Source organism: Watersipora subatra, unplaced genomic scaffold, assembly GCF_963576615.1.
Source record: "Watersipora subatra unplaced genomic scaffold, tzWatSuba1.1 SCAFFOLD_128, whole genome shotgun sequence".
NCBI lineage: Eukaryota > Metazoa > Bryozoa > Gymnolaemata > Cheilostomatida > Watersiporidae > Watersipora > Watersipora subatra.
In genome coordinates, this window is record NW_027045347.1 from 72,432 (window position 1) to 92,515 (window position 20,084).

Here is a 20,084-nt window from a genome sequence, read left to right on the forward strand (position 1 = left end):
TTCTTTGGCTTGTTCTTCTCATCTACGAGTTCGAACGAAAACAGCCCTACATAGAAAGCTTTTACTTACGCGAACAGGTGTGTTAAAAAGATGTTCACGTCGAACCAAATAAAGCGATGCTTTAGAAATGGTGTAATAGCCTCCAAACGAGTACGCTCGCGTTCGACCGCCGCGCGAGTAGCTTCAACTCCTAACGAAACAATCGTAGTACGTCTACTATATACACGTGTAAATTAGGATTCGTTTGCTCTCTCAACATCTGAAAGAGCGGTTAATCGCGCTGCAACGAAACATTCATGCGTACCATGTAAACTAGGATTCGTTCGCTCTCTCAATATTTGAAAGAGCGGTCAATCGCGCTGCCGGTTATTCGTCCAGCTCGCTCATTAGCTATGAAAAGCTATCGAGTTACTTCGAACGCATAGCTTAAAACTTTGCCTTGCGTAACGAATATTCCCGGCTCAAACGAATCGTTGATATTGTGCAAATTAGGAGTCGTGTGTACTCTCATACTTCGACGGCGTGGTTGTTCGCGCTCGATAATATTCGACTCGTTCACTCATTGGCTAAACGCATAGCGTTCAAGATCTCGCCGATTCGTACGAAGGTTGCAGGCTCGTTACCGCCGCTTCACGCGCTTTAGATTATTTCGTCAGCATTTTGAAAACTACGGTAAATATTTTCCTTTTAAATAATTATAATCGCGTGGAAATGACCTTACGCGAATGTAGGCTTTTCGCTAGAGATAATTCCGCAAAGATAAAAACTGATGGAGCAACCTTAGCTACGCGCTGGCCCGCGCTCATCACCGAACTTAGTTGCCGTCGTAACGTAGATTCCACGTTCCGGTTTGTAATTCGTTTCGAAACTTTTTGACACAATTTACCTTTTAGACTTTTACGCATCCGCGAGTACGGTTTTGTTTCATCACGATCGAAGACGATCGCTCGAGTTTACATTACGAGAATGCGTATTTTGCGGCGAAAGGCCGAGTCGAGTTTCGTTTAGTTATTTATTTTAGCTTTTAGGTAAACTCGTAACGCCGACATACGAGTTGCGCAATTAAAAGGAAATCTTAACGCGAGTTTCTTGAGCTATTACGCCGCGCAAAATGAAAACGAATCGAAATTATATCCTCTTTAAAATACACGGGTAGCAGCGGCGCATGGCTGGTGAAGATGAGGAGATTGAAGCTAGCCGGATAGCATCAAGTACTAATAATATTCATATTATCCAGTTTCGGCTAAAACCTTTGAATGGAAATGATTTTTTATTTTATATCAAAAGATAGAGCGAATTAAAAGACTTTTAAATGGAAATGATTTTTTATTTTATATCAAAAGATAGAGCGAATTAAAAGACTTTTAAATGGAAATGATTTTTTATTTTACATCAAGAGATAGAGCGAATTAAAAGACTTTCAAGCGGAAATGATTTTTTATTCTATATCAAGAGATAGAGTGAATTAAAGAAGCTTGAAAATTCTAAATTAGTATAATTTTGATAAAAACTAAAGGTCTACAGCACCCGGTATTCCCAGGCGGTCACCCATCCAAGTACTAACCGGGCTCGACGTTGCTTAGCTTCAGTGATCGGACGAGAACTGGCGTTTTCAATGTGATATGGCCGTAGACATTTAGTAAGCTTCAACAGACGCTAATGAGAAACGTGGCAATAATCAGCGAACGCCCATTGGACAATATAGTCACGGCTTGGTGAGCATTATTATAACTCTGCGTTAATAGCGTGTCTCGAAGAGCGTATCAGTGTCTACGGCCATATCACGTTGAAAACGCCAGTTCTCGTCCGATCACTGAAGCTAAGCAACGTCGAGCCCGGTTAGTACTTGGATGGGTGACCGCCTGGGAATACCGGGTGCTGTAGACTTTTTATTTATTTTTACATCTTGCTATCTTCATCGCGATCTTCGCGCTATCTTCATCTACATGTACATGTACATGTTCATGTACTACGTATGCGTTATATATATATACATATACTATGTACTATGTACTACGTACGTGTAGTGTGTAACAGTATATATAACTTTGCTGCTGCATTTCCGTGTCAAAACCCTTCTGGCAAGCGTGATCAATTAAAGCGCGACACTTTTTGTAGTCGAAGGATGTACTCTACTCGTGTATAACGAAAACTGTTGCAGCGTCCGATCTCAACATAAAAATAACATATTCTCACTTTTAATCCGAAGAAATCTCTTTTAAAGGAAGTTTGTTACTTTTTCTCGACATAAAGTGACGCGCTATCGTAGATCTTATTAGTTTACCGGCTATCGAATGTCTACGCGTGTAAAGACAGGTGAGTAGTAAGCGCCGTTCTTTGGCTTGTTCTTCTCATCTACGAGTTCGAAAGAAAACAGCCCTACATAGAAAGCTTTTACTTACGCGAACAGGTGTGTTAAAAAGATGTTCACGTCGAACCAAATAAAGCGATGCTTTAGAAATGGTGTAATAGCCTCCAAACGAGTACGCTCGCGTTCGACCGCCGCGCGAGTAGCTTCAACTCCTAACGAAACAATCGTAGTACGTCTACTATATACACGTGTAAATTAGGATTCGTTTGCTCTCTCAACATCTGAAAGAGCGGTTAATCGCGCTGCAACGAAACATTCATGCGTACCATGTAAACTAGGATTCGTTCGCTCTCTCAATATTTGAAAGAGCGGTCAATCGCGCTGCCGGTTATTCGTCCAGCTCGCTCATTAGCTATGAAAAGCTATCGAGTTACTTCGAACGCATAGCTTAAAACTTTGCCATTGCGTAACGAATATTCCCGGCTCAAACGAATCGTTGATATTGTGCAAATTAAGAGTCGTGTGTACTCTCATACTTCGACGGCGTGGTTGTTCGCGCTCGATAATATTCGACTCGTTCACTCATTGGCTAAACGCATAGCGTTCAAGATCTCGCCGATTCGTACGAAGGTTGCAGGCTCGTTACCGCCGCTTCACGCGCTTTAGATTATTTCGTCAGCATTTTGAAAACTACGGTAAATATTTTCCTTTTAAATAATTATAATCGCGTGGAAATGACCTTACGCGAATGTAGGCTTTTCGCTAGAGATAATTCCGCAAAGATAAAAACTGATGGAGCAACCTTAGCTACGCGCTGGCCCGCGCTCATCACCGAACTTAGTTGCCGTCGTAACGTAGATTCCACGTTCCGGTTTGTAATTCGTTTCGAAACTTTTTGACACAATTTACCTTTTAGACTTTTACGCATCCGCGAGTACGGTTTTGTTTCATCACGATCGAAGACGATCGCTCGAGTTTACATTACGAGAATGCGTATTTTGCGGCGAAAGGCCGAGTCGAGTTTCGTTTAGTTATTTATTTTAGCTTTTAGGTAAACTCGTAACGCCGACATACGAGTTGCGCAATTAAAAGGAAATCTTAACGCGAGTTTCTTGAGCTATTACGCCGCGCAAAATGAAAACGAATCGAAATTATATCCTCTTTAAAATACACAGGTAGCAGCGGCGCATGGCTGGTGAAGATGAGGAGATTGAAGCTAGCCGCATAGCATCAAGTACTAATAATATTCATATTATCCAGTTTCGGCTAAAACCTTTGAATGGAAATGATTTTTTATTTTATATCAAAAGATAGAGCGAATTAAAAGACTTTTAAATGGAAATGATTTTTTATTTTATATCAAAAGATAGAGCGAATTAAAAGACTTTTAAATGGAAATGATTTTTTATTTTACATCAAGAGATAGAGCGAATTAAAAGACCTTCAAGCGGAAATGATTTTTTATTCTATATCAAGAGATAGAGTGAATTAAAGAAGCTTGAAAATTCTAAATTAGTATAATTTTGATAAAAACTAAAGGTCTACAGCACCCGGTATTCCCAGGCGGTCACCCATCCAAGTACTAACCGGGCTCGACGTTGCTTAGCTTCAGTGATCGGACGAGAACTGGCGTTTTCAACGTGATATGGCCGTAGACATTTAGTAAGCTTCAACAGACGCTAATGAGAAACGTGGCAATAATCAGCGAACGCCCATTGGACAATATAGTCACGGCTTGGTGAGCATTATTATAACTCTGCGTTAATAGCGTGTCTCGAAGAGCGCATCAGTGTCTACGGCCATATCACGTTGAAAACGCCAGTTCTCGTCCGATCACTGAAGCTAAGCAACGTCGAGCCCGGTTAGTACTTGGATGGGTGACCGCCTGGGAATACCGGGTGCTGTAGACTTTTTATTTATTTTTACATCTTGCTATCTTCATCGCGATCTTCGCGCTATATTCATCTACATGTACATGTACATGTACATGTTCATGTACTACGTATGCGTTATATATATATACATATACTATGTACTATGTACTACGTACGTGTAGTGTGTAACAGTATATATAACTTTGCTGCTGCATTTCCGCGTCAAAACCCTTCTGGCAAGCGTGATCAATTAAAGCGCGACACTTTTTGTAGTCGAAGGATGTACTCTACTCGTGTATAACGAAAACTGTTGCAGCGTCCGATCTCAACATCAAAATAACATATTCTCACTTTTAATCCGAAGAAATCTCTTTTAAAGGAAGTTTGTTACTTTTTCTCGACATAAAGTGACGCGCTATCGTAGATCTTATTAGTTTACCGGCTATCTAATGTCTACGCGTGTAAAGACAGGTGAGTAGAAAGCGCCGTTCTTTGGCTTGTTCTTCTCATCTACGAGTTCGAAAGAAAACAGCCCTACATGGAAAGCTTTTACTTACGCGAACAGGTGTGTTAAAAAGATGTTCACGTCGAACCAAATAAAGCGATGCTTTAGAAATGGTGTAATAGCCTCCAAACGAGTACGCTCGCGTTCGACCGCCGCGCGAGTAGCTTCAACTCCTAACGAAACAATCGTAGTACGTCTACTATATACACGTGTAAATTAGGATTCGTTTGCTCTCTCAACATCTGAAAGAGCGGTTAATCGCGCTGCAACGAAACATTCATGCGTACCATGTAAATTAGGATTCGTTCGCTCTCTCAATATTTGAAAGAGCGGTCAATCGCGCTGCCGGTTATTCGTCCAGCTCGCTCATTAGCTATGAAAAGCTATCGAGTTACTTCGAACGTATAGCTTAAAACTTTGCCATTGCGTAACGAATATTCCCGGCTCAAACGAATCGTTGATATTGTGCAAATTAGGAGTCGTGTGTACTCTCATACTTCGATGGCGTGGTTGTTCGCGCTCGATAATATTCGACTCGTTCACTCATTGGCTAAACGCATAGCGTTCAAGATCTCGCCGATTCGTACGAAGGTTGCAGGCTCGTTACCGCCGCTTCACGCGCTTTAGATTATTTCGTCAGCATTTTGAAAACTACGGTAAATATTTTCCTTTTAAATAATTATAATTGCGTGGAAATGACCTTACGCGAAAGTAGGCTTTTCGCTAGAGATAGTTCCGCAAAGATAAAAACTGATGGAGCAACCTTAGCTACGCGCTGGCCCGCGCTCATCACCGAACTTAGTTGCCGTCGTAACGTAGATTCCACGTTCCGGTTTGTAAATCGTTTCGAAACTTTTTGACACAATTTACCTTTTAGACTTTTACGCATCCGCGAGTACGGTTTTGTTTCATCACGATCGAAGACGATCGCTCGAGTTTACATTACGAGAATGCGTATTTTGCGGCGAAAGGCCGAGTCGAGTTTCGTTTAGTTATTTATTTTAGCTTTTAGGTAAACTCATAACGCCGACATACGAGTTGCGCAATTAAAAGGAAATCTTAACGCGAGTTTCTTGAGCTATTACGCCGCGCAAAATGAAAACGAATCGAAATTATATCCTCTTTAAAATGCACGGGTAGCAGCGGCGCATGGCTGGTGAAGATGAGGAGATTGAAGCTAGCCGGATAGCATCAAGTACTAATAATATTCATATTATCCAGTTTCGGCTAAAACCTTTGAATGGAAATGATTTTTTATTTTATATCAAAAGATAGAGCGAATTAAAAGACTTTTGAATGGAAATGATTTTTTATTTTATATCAAAAGATAGAGCGAATTAAAAGACTTTTAAATGGAAATGATTTTTTATTTTATATCAAAAGATAGAGCGAATTAAAAGACTTTTAAATGGAAATGATTTTTTGTTTTAAATCAAGAGATAGAGCGAATTAAAAGACTTTTAAATGGAAATGATTTTTTATTTTACATCAAGAGATAGAGCGAATTAAAAGACTTTCAAGCGGAAATGATTTTTTATTTTACATCAAGAGATAGAGCGAATTAAAAGACTTTCAAGCGGAAATGATTTTTTATTCTATATCAAGAGATAGAGTGAATTAAAGAAGCTTGAAAATTCTAAATTAGTATAATTTTGATAAAAACTAAAGGTCTACAGCACCCGGTATTCCCAGGCGGTCACCCATCCAAGTACTAACCGGGCTCGACGTTGCTTAGCTTCAGTGATCGGACGAGAACTGGCGTTTTCAACGTGATATGGCCGTAGACACTGATGCGCTCTTCGAGACACGCTATTAACGCAGAGTTATAATAATGCTCACCAAGCCGTGACTATATTGTCCAATGGGCGTTCGCTGATTATTGCCACGTTTCTCATTAGCGTCTGTTGAAGCTTACTAAATGTCTACGGCCATATCACGTTGAAAACGCCAGTTCTCGTCCGATCACTGAAGCTAAGCAACGTCGAGCCCGGTTAGTACTTGGATGGGTGACCGCCTGGGAATACCGGGTGCTGTAGACTTTTTATTTATTTTTACATCTTGCTATCTTCATCGCGATCTTCGCGCTATCTTCATCTACATGTACATGTACATGTACATGTACATGTACATGAACATGTACTACGTATGCGTTATATATATATACATATACTATGTACTATGTACTATGTACTACGTACGTGTAGTGTGTAACAGTATATATAACTTTGCTGCTGCATTTCCGCGTCAAAACCCTTCTGGCAAGCGTGATCAATTAAAGCGCGACACTTTTTGTAGTCGAAGGATGTACTCTACTCGTGTATAACGAAAACTGTTGCAGCGTCCGATCTCAACATAAAAATAACATATTCTCACTTTTAATCCGAAGAAATCTCTTTTAAAGGAAGTTTGTTACTTTTTCTCGACATAAAGTGACGCGCTATCGTAGATCTTATTAGTTTACCGGCTATCTAATGTCTACGCGTGTAAAGACAGGTGAGTAGAAAGCGCCGTTCTTTGGCTTGTTCTTCTCATCTACGAGTTCGAAAGAAAACAGCCCTACATAGAAAGCTTTTACTTACGCGAACAGGTGTGTTAAAAAGATGTTCACGTCGAACCAAATAAAGCGATGCTTTAGAAATGGTGTAATAGCCTCCAAACGAGTACGCTCGCGTTCGACCGCCGCGCGAGTAGCTTCAACTCCTAACGAAACAATCGTAGTACGTCTACTATATACACGTGTAAATTAGGATTCGTTTGCTCTCTCAACATCTGAAAGAGCGGTTAATCGCGCTGCAACGAAACATTCATGCGTACCATGTAAATTAGGATTCGTTCGCTCTCTCAATATTTGAAAGAGCGGTCAATCGCGCTGCCGGTTATTCGTCCAGCTCGCTCATTAGCTATGAAAAGCTATCGAGTTACTTCGAACGTATAGCTTAAAACTTTGCCATTGCGTAACGAATATTCCCGGCTCAAACGAATCGTTGATATTGTGCAAATTAGGAGTCGTGTGTACTCTCATACTTCGATGGCGTGGTTGTTCGCGCTCGATAATATTCGACTCGTTCACTCATTGGCTAAACGCATAGCGCTCAAGATCTCGCCGATTCGTACGAAGGTTGCAGGCTCGTTACCGCCGCTTCACGCGCTTTAGATTATTTCGTCAGCATTTTGAAAACTACGGTAAATATTTTCCTTTTAAATAATTATAATTGCGTGGAAATGACCTTACGCGAAAGTAGGCTTTTCGCTAGAGATAGTTCCGCAAAGATAAAAACTGATGGAGCAACCTTAGCTACGCGCTGGCCCGCGCTCATCACCGAACTTAGTTGCCGTCGTAACGTAGATTCCACGTTCCGGTTTGTAAATCGTTTCGAAACTTTTTGACACAATTTACCTTTTAGACTTTTACGCATCCGCGAGTACGGTTTTGTTTCATCACGATCGAAGACGATCGCTCGAGTTTACATTACGAGAATGCGTATTTTGCGGCGAAAGGCCGAGTCGAGTTTCGTTTAGTTATTTATTTTAGCTTTTAGGTAAACTCGTAACGCCGACATACGAGTTGCGCAATTAAAAGAAAATCTTAACGCGAGTTTCTTGAGCTATTACGCCGCGCAAAATGAAAACGAATCGAAATTATATCCTCTTTAAAATGCACGGGTAGCAGCGGCGCATGGCTGGTGAAGATGAGGAGATTGAAGCTAGCCGGATAGCATCAAGTACTAATAATATTCATATTATCCAGTTTCGGCTAAAACCTTTGAATGGAAATGATTTTTTATTTTATATCAAAAGATAGAGCGAATTAAAAGACTTTTAAATGGAAATGATTTTTTATTTTATATCAAAAGATAGAGCGAATTAAAAGACTTTTAAATGGAAATGATTTTTTATTTTATATCAAAAGATAGAGCGAATTAAAAGACTTTTAAATGGAAATGATTTTTTGTTTTAAATCAAGAGATAGAGCGAATTAAAAGACTTTTAAATGGAAATGATTTTTTATTTTACATCAAGAGATAGAGCGAATTAAAAGACTTTCAAGCGGAAATGATTTTTTATTTTACATCAAGAGATAGAGCGAATTAAAAGACTTTCAAGCGGAAATGATTTTTTATTCTATATCAAGAGATAGAGTGAATTAAAGAAGCTTGAAAATTCTAAATTAGTATAATTTTGATAAAAACTAAAGGTCTACAGCACCCGGTATTCCCAGGCGGTCACCCATCCAAGTACTAACCGGGCTCGACGTTGCTTAGCTTCAGTGATCGGACGAGAACTGGCGTTTTCAACGTGATATGGCCGTAGACATTTAGTAAGCTTCAACAGACGCTAATGAGAAACGTGGCAATAATCAGCGAACGCCCATTGGACAATATAGTCACGGCTTGGTGAGCATTATTATAACTCTGCGTTAATAGCGTGTCTCGAAGAGCGCATCAGTGTCTACGGCCATATCACGTTGAAAACGCCAGTTCTCGTCCGATCACTGAAGCTAAGCAACGTCGAGCCCGGTTAGTACTTGGATGGGTGACCGCCTGGGAATACCGGGTGCTGTAGACTTTTTATTTATTTTTACATCTTGCTATCTTCATCGCGATCTTCGCGCTATCTTCATCTACATGTACATGTACATGTACATGTTCATGTACATGAACATGTACTACGTATGCGTTATATATATATACATATACTATGTACTATGTACTATGTACTACGTACGTGTAGTGTGTAACAGTATATATAACTTTGCTGCTGCATTTCCGCGTCAAAACCCTTCTGGCAAGCGTGATCAATTAAAGCGCGACACTTTTTGTAGTCGAAGGATGTACTCTACTCGTGTATAACGAAAACTGTTGCAGCGTCCGATCTCAACATAAAAATAACATATTCTCACTTTTAATCCGAAGAAATCTCTTTTAAAGGAAGTTTGTTACTTTTTCTCGACATAAAGTGACGCGCTATCGTAGATCTTATTAGTTTACCGGCTATCTAATGTCTACGCGTGTAAAGACAGGTGAGTAGAAAGCGCCGTTCTTTGGCTTGTTCTTCTCATCTACGAGTTCGAAAGAAAACAGCCCTACATAGAAAGCTTTTACTTACGCGAACAGGTGTGTTAAAAAGATGTTCACGTCGAACCAAATAAAGCGATGCTTTAGAAATGGTGTAATAGCCTCCAAACGAGTACGCTCGCGTTCGACCGCCGCGCGAGTAGCTTCAACTCCTAACGAAACAATCGTAGTACGTCTACTATATACACGTGTAAATTAGGATTCGTTTGCTCTCTCAACATCTGAAAGAGCGGTTAATCGCGCTGCAACGAAACATTCATGCGTACCATGTAAATTAGGATTCGTTCGCTCTCTCAATATTTGAAAGAGCGGTCAATCGCGCTGCCGGTTATTCGTCCAGCTCGCTCATTAGCTATGAAAAGCTATCGAGTTACTTCGAACGTATAGCTTAAAACTTTGCCATTGCGTAACGAATATTCCCGGCTCAAACGAATCGTTGATATTGTGCAAATTAGGAGTCGTGTGTACTCTCATACTTCGATGGCGTGGTTGTTCGCGCTCGATAATATTCGACTCGTTCACTCATTGGCTAAACGCATAGCGCTCAAGATCTCGCCGATTCGTACGAAGGTTGCAGGCTCGTTACCGCCGCTTCACGCGCTTTAGATTATTTCGTCAGCATTTTGAAAACTACGGTAAATATTTTCCTTTTAAATAATTATAATTGCGTGGAAATGACCTTACGCGAAAGTAGGCTTTTCGCTAGAGATAGTTCCGCAAAGATAAAAACTGATGGAGCAACCTTAGCTACGCGCTGGCCCGCGCTCATCACCGAACTTAGTTGCCGTCGTAACGTAGATTCCACGTTCCGGTTTGTAAATCGTTTCGAAACTTTTTGACACAATTTACCTTTTAGACTTTTACGCATCCGCGAGTACGGTTTTGTTTCATCACGATCGAAGACGATTGCTCGAGTTTACATTACGAGAATGCGTATTTTGCGGCGAAAGGCCGAGTCGAGTTTCGTTTAGTTATTTATTTTAGCTTTTAGGTAAACTCGTAACGCCGACATACGAGTTGCGCAATTAAAAGAAAATCTTAACGCGAGTTTCTTGAGCTATTACGCCGCGCAAAATGAAAACGAATCGAAATTATATCCTCTTTAAAATGCACGGGTAGCAGCGGCGCATGGCTGGTGAAGATGAGGAGATTGAAGCTAGCCGGATAGCATCAAGTACTAATAATATTCATATTATCCAGTTTCGGCTAAAACCTTTGAATGGAAATGATTTTTTATTTTATATCAAAAGATAGAGCGAATTAAAAGACTTTTAAATGGAAATGATTTTTTATTTTATATCAAAAGATAGAGCGAATTAAAAGACTTTTAAATGGAAATGATTTTTTATTTTATATCAAAAGATAGAGCGAATTAAAAGACTTTTAAATGGAAATGATTTTTTGTTTTAAATCAAGAGATAGAGCGAATTAAAAGACTTTTAAATGGAAATGATTTTTTATTTTACATCAAGAGATAGAGCGAATTAAAAGACTTTCAAGCGGAAATGATTTTTTATTTTACATCAAGAGATAGAGCGAATTAAAAGACTTTCAAGCGGAAATGATTTTTTATTCTATATCAAGAGATAGAGTGAATTAAAGAAGCTTGAAAATTCTAAATTAGTATAATTTTGATAAAAACTAAAGGTCTACAGCACCCGGTATTCCCAGGCGGTCACCCATCCAAGTACTAACCGGGCTCGACGTTGCTTAGCTTCAGTGATCGGACGAGAACTGGCGTTTTCAACGTGATATGGCCGTAGACATTTAGTAAGCTTCAACAGACGCTAATGAGAAACGTGGCAATAATCAGCGAACGCCCATTGGACAATATAGTCACGGCTTGGTGAGCATTATTATAACTCTGCGTTAATAGCGTGTCTCGAAGAGCGCATCAGTGTCTACGGCCATATCACGTTGAAAACGCCAGTTCTCGTCCGATCACTGAAGCTAAGCAACGTCGAGCCCGGTTAGTACTTGGATGGGTGACCGCCTGGGAATACCGGGTGCTGTAGACTTTTTATTTATTTTTACATCTTGCTATCTTCATCGCGATCTTCGCGCTATCTTCATCTACATGTACATGTACATGTTCATGTACTACGTATGCGTTATATATATATACATATACTATGTACTATGTACTACGTACGTGTAGTGTGTAACAGTATATATAACTTTGCTGCTGCATTTCCGCGTCAAAACCCTTCTGGCAAGCGTGATCAATTAAAGCGCGACACTTTTTGTAGTCGAAGGATGTACTCTACTCGTGTATAACGAAAACTGTTGCAGCGTCCGATCTCAACATAAAAATAACATATTCTCACTTTTAATCCGAAGAAATCTCTTTTAAAGGAAGTTTGTTACTTTTTCTCGACATAAAGTGACGCGCTATCGTAGATCTTATTAGTTTACCGGCTATCTAATGTCTACGCGTGTAAAGACAGGTGAGTAGTAAGCGCCGTTCTTTGGCTTGTTCTTCTCATCTACGAGTTCGAAAGAAAACAGCCCTACATAGAAAGCTTTTACTTACGCGAACAGGTGTGTTAAAAAGATGTTCACGTCGAACCAAATAAAGCGATGCTTTAGAAATGGTGTAATAGCCTCCAAACGAGTACGCTCGCGTTCGACCGCCGCGCGAGTAGCTTCAACTCCTAACGAAACAATCGTAGTACGTCTACTATATACACGTGTAAATTAGGATTCGTTTGCTCTCTCAACATCTGAAAGAGCGGTTAATCGCGCTGCAACGAAACATTCATGCGTACCATGTAAACTAGGATTCGTTCGCTCTCTCAATATTTGAAAGAGCGGTCAATCGCGCTGCCGGTTATTCGTCCAGCTCGCTCATTAGCTATGAAAAGCTATCGAGTTACTTCGAACGCATAGCTTAAAACTTTGCCATTGCGTAACGAATATTCCCGGCTCAAACGAATCGTTGATATTGTGCAAATTAAGAGTCGTGTGTACTCTCATACTTCGACGGCGTGGTTGTTCGCGCTCGATAATATTCGACTCGTTCACTCATTGGCTAAACGCATAGCGTTCAAGATCTCGCCGATTCGTACGAAGGTTGCAGGCTCGTTACCGCCGCTTCACGCGCTTTAGATTATTTCGTCAGCATTTTGAAAACTACGGTAAATATTTTCCTTTTAAATAATTATAATCGCGTGGAAATGACCTTACGCGAATGTAGGCTTTTCGCTAGAGATAATTCCGCAAAGATAAAAACTGATGGAGCAACCTTAGCTACGCGCTGGCCCGCGCTCATCACCGAACTTAGTTGCCGTCGTAACGTAGATTCCACGTTCCGGTTTGTAATTCGTTTCGAAACTTTTTGACACAATTTACCTTTTAGACTTTTACGCATCCGCGAGTACGGTTTTGTTTCATCACGATCGAAGACGATCGCTCGAGTTTACATTACGAGAATGCGTATTTTGCGGCGAAAGGCCGAGTCGAGTTTCGTTTAGTTATTTATTTTAGCTTTTAGGTAAACTCGTAACGCCGACATACGAGTTGCGCAATTAAAAGGAAATCTTAACGCGAGTTTCTTGAGCTATTACGCCGCGCAAAATGAAAACGAATCGAAATTATATCCTCTTTAAAATACACAGGTAGCAGCGGCGCATGGCTGGTGAAGATGAGGAGATTGAAGCTAGCCGCATAGCATCAAGTACTAATAATATTCATATTATCCAGTTTCGGCTAAAACCTTTGAATGGAAATGATTTTTTATTTTATATCAAAAGATAGAGCGAATTAAAAGACTTTTAAATGGAAATGATTTTTTATTTTATATCAAAAGATAGAGCGAATTAAAAGACTTTTAAATGGAAATGATTTTTTATTTTACATCAAGAGATAGAGCGAATTAAAAGACTTTCAAGCGGAAATGATTTTTTATTCTATATCAAGAGATAGAGTGAATTAAAGAAGCTTGAAAATTCTAAATTAGTATAATTTTGATAAAAACTAAAGGTCTACAGCACCCGGTATTCCCAGGCGGTCACCCATCCAAGTACTAACCGGGCTCGACGTTGCTTAGCTTCAGTGATCGGACGAGAACTGGCGTTTTCAACGTGATATGGCCGTAGACATTTAGTAAGCTTCAACAGACGCTAATGAGAAACGTGGCAATAATCAGCGAACGCCCATTGGACAATATAGTCACGGCTTGGTGAGCATTATTATAACTCTGCGTTAATAGCGTGTCTCGAAGAGCGCATCAGTGTCTACGGCCATATCACGTTGAAAACGCCAGTTCTCGTCCGATCACTGAAGCTAAGCAACGTCGAGCCCGGTTAGTACTTGGATGGGTGACCGCCTGGGAATACCGGGTGCTGTAGACTTTTTATTTATTTTTACATCTTGCTATCTTCATCGCGATCTTCGCGCTATATTCATCTACATGTACATGTACATGTACATGTTCATGTACTACGTATGCGTTATATATATATACATATACTATGTACTATGTACTACGTACGTGTAGTGTGTAACAGTATATATAACTTTGCTGCTGCATTTCCGCGTCAAAACCCTTCTGGCAAGCGTGATCAATTAAAGCGCGACACTTTTTGTAGTCGAAGGATGTACTCTACTCGTGTATAACGAAAACTGTTGCAGCGTCCGATCTCAACATCAAAATAACATATTCTCACTTTTAATCCGAAGAAATCTCTTTTAAAGGAAGTTTGTTACTTTTTCTCGACATAAAGTGACGCGCTATCGTAGATCTTATTAGTTTACCGGCTATCTAATGTCTACGCGTGTAAAGACAGGTGAGTAGAAAGCGCCGTTCTTTGGCTTGTTCTTCTCATCTACGAGTTCGAAAGAAAACAGCCCTACATAGAAAGCTTTTACTTACGCGAACAGGTGTGTTAAAAAGATGTTCACGTCGAACCAAATAAAGCGATGCTTTAGAAATGGTGTAATAGCCTCCAAACGAGTACGCTCGCGTTCGACCGCCGCGCGAGTAGCTTCAACTCCTAACGAAACAATCGTAGTACGTCTACTATATACACGTGTAAATTAGGATTCGTTTGCTCTCTCAACATCTGAAAGAGCGGTTAATCGCGCTGCAACGAAACATTCATGCGTACCATGTAAATTAGGATTCGTTCGCTCTCTCAATATTTGAAAGAGCGGTCAATCGCGCTGCCGGTTATTCGTCCAGCTCGCTCATTAGCTATGAAAAGCTATCGAGTTACTTCGAACGTATAGCTTAAAACTTTGCCATTGCGTAACGAATATTCCCGGCTCAAACGAATCGTTGATATTGTGCAAATTAGGAGTCGTGTGTACTCTCATACTTCGATGGCGTGGTTGTTCGCGCTCGATAATATTCGACTCGTTCACTCATTGGCTAAACGCATAGCGTTCAAGATCTCGCCGATTCGTACGAAGGTTGCAGGCTCGTTACCGCCGCTTCACGCGCTTTAGATTATTTCGTCAGCATTTTGAAAACTACGGTAAATATTTTCCTTTTAAATAATTATAATCGCGTGGAAATGACCTTACGCGAAAGTAGGCTTTTCGCTAGAGATAGTTCCGCAAAGATAAAAACTGATGGAGCAACCTTAGCTACGCGCTGGCCCGCGCTCATCACCGAACTTAGTTGCCGTCGTAACGTAGATTCCACGTTCCGGTTTGTAAATCGTTTCGAAACTTTTTGACACAATTTACCTTTTAGACTTTTACGCATCCGCGAGTACGATTTTGTTTCATCACGATCGAAGACGATCGCTCGAGTTTACATTACGAGAATGCGTATTTTGCGGCGAAAGGCCGAGTCGAGTTTCGTTTAGTTATTTATTTTAGCTTTTAGGTAAACTCGTAACGCCGACATACGAGTTGCGCAATTAAAAGGAAATCTTAACGCGAGTTTCTTGAGCTATTACGCCGCGCAAAATGAAAACGAATCGAAATTATATCCTCTTTAAAATACACGGGTAGCAGCGGCGCATGGCTGGTGAAGATGAGAAGATTGAAGCTAGCCGGATAGCATCAAGTACTAATAATGATCATATTATCCAGTTTCGGCTAAAACCTTTGAATGGAAATGATTTTTTATTTTATATCAAAAGATAGAGCGAATTAAAAGACTTTTAAATGGAAATGATTTTTTATTTTATATCAAAAGATAGAGCGAATTAAAAGACTTTTAAATGGAAATGATTTTTTGTTTTAAATCAAGAGATAGAGCGAATTAAAAGACTTTTAAATGGAAATGATTTTTTATTTTACATCAAGAGATAGAGCGAATTAAAAGACTTTCAAGCGGAAATGATTTTTTATTTTACATCAAGAGATAGAGCGAATTAAAAGACTTTCAAGCGGAAATGATTTTTTATTCTATATCAAGAGATAGAGTGAATTAAAGAAGCTTGAAAATTCTAAATTAGTATAATTTTGATAAAAACTAAAGGTCTACAGCACCCGGTATTCCCAGGCGGTCACCCATCCAAGTACTAACCGGGCTCGACGTTGCTTAACTTCAGTGATCGAACGAGAACTGGCGTTTTCAACGTGATATGGCCGTAGACATTTAGTAAGCTTCAACAGACGCTAATGAGAAACGTGGCAATAATCAGCGAACGCCCATTGGACAATATAGTCACGGCTTGGTGAGCATTATTATAACTCTGCGTTAATAGCGTGTCTCGAAGAGCGCATCAGTGTCTACGGCCATATCACGTTGAAAACGCCAGTTCTCGTCCGATCACTGAAGCTAAGCAACGTCGAGCCCGGTTAGTACTTGGATGGGTGACCGCCTGGGAATACCGGGTGCTGTAGACTTTTTATTTATTTTTACATCTTGCTATCTTCATCGCGATCTTCGCGCTATCTTCATCTACATGTACATGTACATGTACATGTTCATGTACATGAACATGTACTACGTATGCGTTATATATATACATATACTATGTACTATGTACTACGTACGTGTAGTGTGTAACAGTATATATAACTTTGCTGCTGCATTTCCGCGTCAAAACCCTTCTGGCAAGCGTGATCAATTAAAGCGCGACACTTTTTGTAGTCGAAGGATGTACTCTACTCGTGTATAACGAAAACTGTTGCAGCGTCCGATCTCAACATAAAAATAACATATTCTCACTTTTAATCCGAAGAAATCTCTTTTAAAGGAAGTTTGTTACTTTTTCTCGACATAAAGTGACGCGCTATCGTAGATCTTATTAGTTTACCGGCTATCTAATGTCTACGCGTGTAAAGACAGGTGAGTAGAAAGCGCCGTTCTTTGGCTTGTTCTTCTCATCTACGAGTTCGAAAGAAAACAGCCCTACATAGAAAGCTTTTACTTACGCGAACAGGTGTGTTAAAAAGATGTTCACGTCGAACCAAATAAAGCGATGCTTTAGAAATGGTGTAATAGCCTCCAAACGAGTACGCTCGCGTTCGACCGCCGCGCGAGTAGCTTCAACTCCTAACGAAACAATTGTAGTACGTCTAATATATACACGTGTAAATTAGGATTCGTTTGCTCTCTTAACATCTAAAAGAGCGGTTAATCGCGCTGCAACGAAACATTCATGCGTACCATGTAAACTAGGATTCGTTCGCTCTCTCAATATTTGAAAGAGCGGTCAATCGCGCTGCCGGTTATTCGTCCAGCTCGCTCATTAGCTATGAAAAGCTATCGAGTTACTTCGAACGCATAGCTTAAAACTTTGCCATTGCGTAACGAATATTCCCGGCTCAAACGAATCGTTGATATTGTGCAAATTAGGAGTCGTGTGTACTCTCATACTTCGACGGCGTGGTTGTTCGCGCTCGATAATATTCGACTCGTTCACTCATTGGCTAAACGCATAGCGTTCAAGATCTCGCCGATTCGTACGAAGGTTGCAGGCTCGTTACCGCCGCTTCACGCGCTTTAGATTATTTCGTCAGCATTTTGAAAACTACGGTAAATATTTTCCTTTTAAATAATTATAATCGCGTGGAAATGACCTTACGCGAAAGTAGGCTTTTCGCTAGAGATAATTCCGCAAAGATAAAAACTGATGGAGCAACCTTAGCTACGCGCTGGCCCGCGCTCATCACCGAACTTAGTTGCCGTCGTAACGTAGATTCCACGTTCCGGTTTGTAATTCGTTTCGAAACTTTTTGACACAATTTACCTTTTAGACTTTTACGCATCCGCGAGTACGGTTTTGTTTCATCACGATCGAAGACGATCGCTCGAGTTTACATTACGAGAATGCGTATTTTGCGGCGAAAGGCCGAGTCGAGTTTCGTTTAGTTATTTATTTTAGCTTTTAGGTAAACTCGTAACGCCGACATACGAGTTGCGCAATTAAAAGGAAATCTTAACGCGAGTTTCTTGAGCTATTACGCCGCGCAAAATGAAAACGAATCGAAATTATATCCTCTTTAAAATACACGGGTAGCAGCGGCGCATGGCTGGTGAAGATGAGGAGATTGAAGCTAGCCGGATAGCATCAAGTACTAATAATATTCATATTATCCAGTTTCGGCTAAAACCTTTGAATGGAAATGATTTTTTATTTTATATCAAAAGATAGAGCGAATTAAAAGACTTTTAAATGGAAATGATTTTTTATTTTATATCAAAAGATAGAGCGAATTAAAAGACTTTTAAATGGAAATGATTTTTTGTTTTAAATCAAGAGATAGAGCGAATTAAAAGACTTTTAAATGGAAATGATTTTTTATTTTACATCAAGAGATAGAGCGAATTAAAAGACTTTCAAGCGGAAATGATTTTTTATTTTACATCAAGAGATAGAGCGAATTAAAAGACTTTCAAGCGGAAATGATTTTTTATTCTATATCAAGAGATAGAGTGAATTAAAGAAGCTTGAAAATTCTAAATTAGTATAATTTTGATAAAAACTAAAGGTCTACAGCACCCGGTATTCCCAGGCGGTCACCCATCCAAGTACTAACCGGGCTCGACGTTGCTTAGCTTCAGTGATCGGACGAGAACTGGCGTTTTCAACGTGATATGGCCGTAGACATTTAGTAAGCTTCAACAGACGCTAATGAGAAACGTGGCAATAATCAGCGAACGCCCATTGGACAATATAGTCACGGCTTGGTGAGCATTATTATAACTCTGCGTTAATAGCGTGTCTCGAAGAGCGCATCAGTGTCTACGGCCATATCACGTTGAAAACGCCAGTTCTCGTCCGATCACTGAAGCTAAGCAACGTCGAGCCCGGTTAGTACTTGGATGGGTGACCGCCTGGGAATACCGGGTGCTGTAGACTTTTTATTTATTTTTACATCTTGCTATCTTCATCGCGATCTTCGCGCTATCTTCATCTACATGTACATGTACATGTACATGTACATGTTCATGTACATGAACATGTACTACGTATGCGTTATATATATACATATACTATGTACTATGTACTATGTACTACGTACGTGTAGTGTGTAACAGTATATATAACTTTGCTGCTGCATTTCCGCGTCAAAACCCTTCTGGCAAGCGTGATCAATTAAAGCGCGACACTTTTTGTAGTCGAAGGATGTACTCTACTCGTGTATAACGAAAACTGTTGCAGCGTCCGATCTCAACATAAAAATAACATATTCTCACTTTTAATCCGAAGAAATCTCTTTTAAAGGAAGTTTGTTACTTTTTCTCGACATAAAGTGACGCGCTATCGTAGATCTTATTAGTTTACCGGCTATCTAATGTCTACGCGTGTAAAGACAGGTGAGTAGAAAGCGCCGTTCTTTGGCTTGTTCTTCTCATCTACGAGTTCGAAAGAAAACAGCCCTACATAGAAAGCTTTTACTTACGCGAACAGGTGTGTTAAAAAGATGTTCACGTCGAACCAAATAAAGCGATGCTTTAGAAATGGTGTAATAGCCTCCAAACGAGTACGCTCGCGTTCGACCGCCGCGCGAGTAGCTTCAACTCCTAACGAAACAATCGTAGTACGTCTACTATATACACGTGTAAATTAGGATTCGTTTGCTCTCTCAACATCTGAAAGAGCGGTTAATCGCGCTGCAACGAAACATTCATGCGTACCATGTAAATTAGGATTCGTTCGCTCTCTCAATATTTGAAAGAGCGGTCAATCGCGCTGCCGGTTATTCGTCCAGCTCGCTCATTAGCTATGAAAAGCTATCGAGTTACTTCGAACGTATAGCTTAAAACTTTGCCATTGCGTAACGAATATTCCCGGCTCAAACGAATCGTTGATATTGTGCAAATTAGGAGTCGTGTGTACTCTCATACTTCGATGGCGTGGTTGTTCGCGCTCGATAATATTCGACTCGTTCACTCATTGGCTAAACGCATA

At 40.2% G+C, this 20,084-nt stretch overlaps 16 non-coding genes across 16 annotated transcripts; 8 read left to right on the plus strand and 8 right to left on the minus strand.

Moving 5' to 3' along the window:
- Positions 1 to 1,515: 1,515 nt before the first annotated feature.
- On the minus strand, positions 1,516 to 1,634 carry LOC137410321 (5S ribosomal RNA). Its single transcript, XR_010981128.1, has one exon. It is a non-coding gene; the product is annotated as a 5S ribosomal RNA (ribosomal RNA).
- A 134-nt stretch (positions 1,635 to 1,768) lies between these two features.
- On the plus strand, positions 1,769 to 1,887 carry LOC137410261 (5S ribosomal RNA). The gene has a single exon (XR_010981071.1). It is a non-coding gene; the product is annotated as a 5S ribosomal RNA (ribosomal RNA).
- A 1,962-nt stretch (positions 1,888 to 3,849) lies between these two features.
- LOC137410338 (5S ribosomal RNA) lies at positions 3,850 to 3,968 on the minus strand. Its single transcript, XR_010981144.1, has one exon. It is a non-coding gene; the product is annotated as a 5S ribosomal RNA (ribosomal RNA).
- A 134-nt stretch (positions 3,969 to 4,102) lies between these two features.
- On the plus strand, positions 4,103 to 4,221 carry LOC137410262 (5S ribosomal RNA). The gene has a single exon (XR_010981072.1). It is a non-coding gene; the product is annotated as a 5S ribosomal RNA (ribosomal RNA).
- A 2,136-nt stretch (positions 4,222 to 6,357) lies between these two features.
- LOC137410340 (5S ribosomal RNA) lies at positions 6,358 to 6,476 on the minus strand. Its single transcript, XR_010981146.1, has one exon. It is a non-coding gene; the product is annotated as a 5S ribosomal RNA (ribosomal RNA).
- A 134-nt stretch (positions 6,477 to 6,610) lies between these two features.
- On the plus strand, positions 6,611 to 6,729 carry LOC137410263 (5S ribosomal RNA). The gene has a single exon (XR_010981073.1). It is a non-coding gene; the product is annotated as a 5S ribosomal RNA (ribosomal RNA).
- Positions 6,730 to 8,884: 2,155 nt separating this feature from the next.
- Positions 8,885 to 9,003, minus strand: LOC137410341 (5S ribosomal RNA). The gene has a single exon (XR_010981147.1). It is a non-coding gene; the product is annotated as a 5S ribosomal RNA (ribosomal RNA).
- A 134-nt stretch (positions 9,004 to 9,137) lies between these two features.
- LOC137410264 (5S ribosomal RNA) lies at positions 9,138 to 9,256 on the plus strand. The gene has a single exon (XR_010981074.1). It is a non-coding gene; the product is annotated as a 5S ribosomal RNA (ribosomal RNA).
- A 2,155-nt stretch (positions 9,257 to 11,411) lies between these two features.
- Positions 11,412 to 11,530, minus strand: LOC137410342 (5S ribosomal RNA). Its single transcript, XR_010981148.1, has one exon. It is a non-coding gene; the product is annotated as a 5S ribosomal RNA (ribosomal RNA).
- Positions 11,531 to 11,664: 134 nt separating this feature from the next.
- LOC137410265 (5S ribosomal RNA) lies at positions 11,665 to 11,783 on the plus strand. The gene has a single exon (XR_010981075.1). It is a non-coding gene; the product is annotated as a 5S ribosomal RNA (ribosomal RNA).
- Positions 11,784 to 13,745: 1,962 nt separating this feature from the next.
- LOC137410343 (5S ribosomal RNA) lies at positions 13,746 to 13,864 on the minus strand. The gene has a single exon (XR_010981149.1). It is a non-coding gene; the product is annotated as a 5S ribosomal RNA (ribosomal RNA).
- A 134-nt stretch (positions 13,865 to 13,998) lies between these two features.
- On the plus strand, positions 13,999 to 14,117 carry LOC137410266 (5S ribosomal RNA). The gene has a single exon (XR_010981076.1). It is a non-coding gene; the product is annotated as a 5S ribosomal RNA (ribosomal RNA).
- Positions 14,118 to 16,197: 2,080 nt separating this feature from the next.
- LOC137410208 (5S ribosomal RNA) lies at positions 16,198 to 16,316 on the minus strand. The gene has a single exon (XR_010981020.1). It is a non-coding gene; the product is annotated as a 5S ribosomal RNA (ribosomal RNA).
- A 134-nt stretch (positions 16,317 to 16,450) lies between these two features.
- LOC137410267 (5S ribosomal RNA) lies at positions 16,451 to 16,569 on the plus strand. Its single transcript, XR_010981077.1, has one exon. It is a non-coding gene; the product is annotated as a 5S ribosomal RNA (ribosomal RNA).
- A 2,090-nt stretch (positions 16,570 to 18,659) lies between these two features.
- On the minus strand, positions 18,660 to 18,778 carry LOC137410344 (5S ribosomal RNA). The gene has a single exon (XR_010981150.1). It is a non-coding gene; the product is annotated as a 5S ribosomal RNA (ribosomal RNA).
- A 134-nt stretch (positions 18,779 to 18,912) lies between these two features.
- LOC137410268 (5S ribosomal RNA) lies at positions 18,913 to 19,031 on the plus strand. Its single transcript, XR_010981078.1, has one exon. It is a non-coding gene; the product is annotated as a 5S ribosomal RNA (ribosomal RNA).
- The last annotated feature ends 1,053 nt before the right edge of the window (positions 19,032 to 20,084 follow it).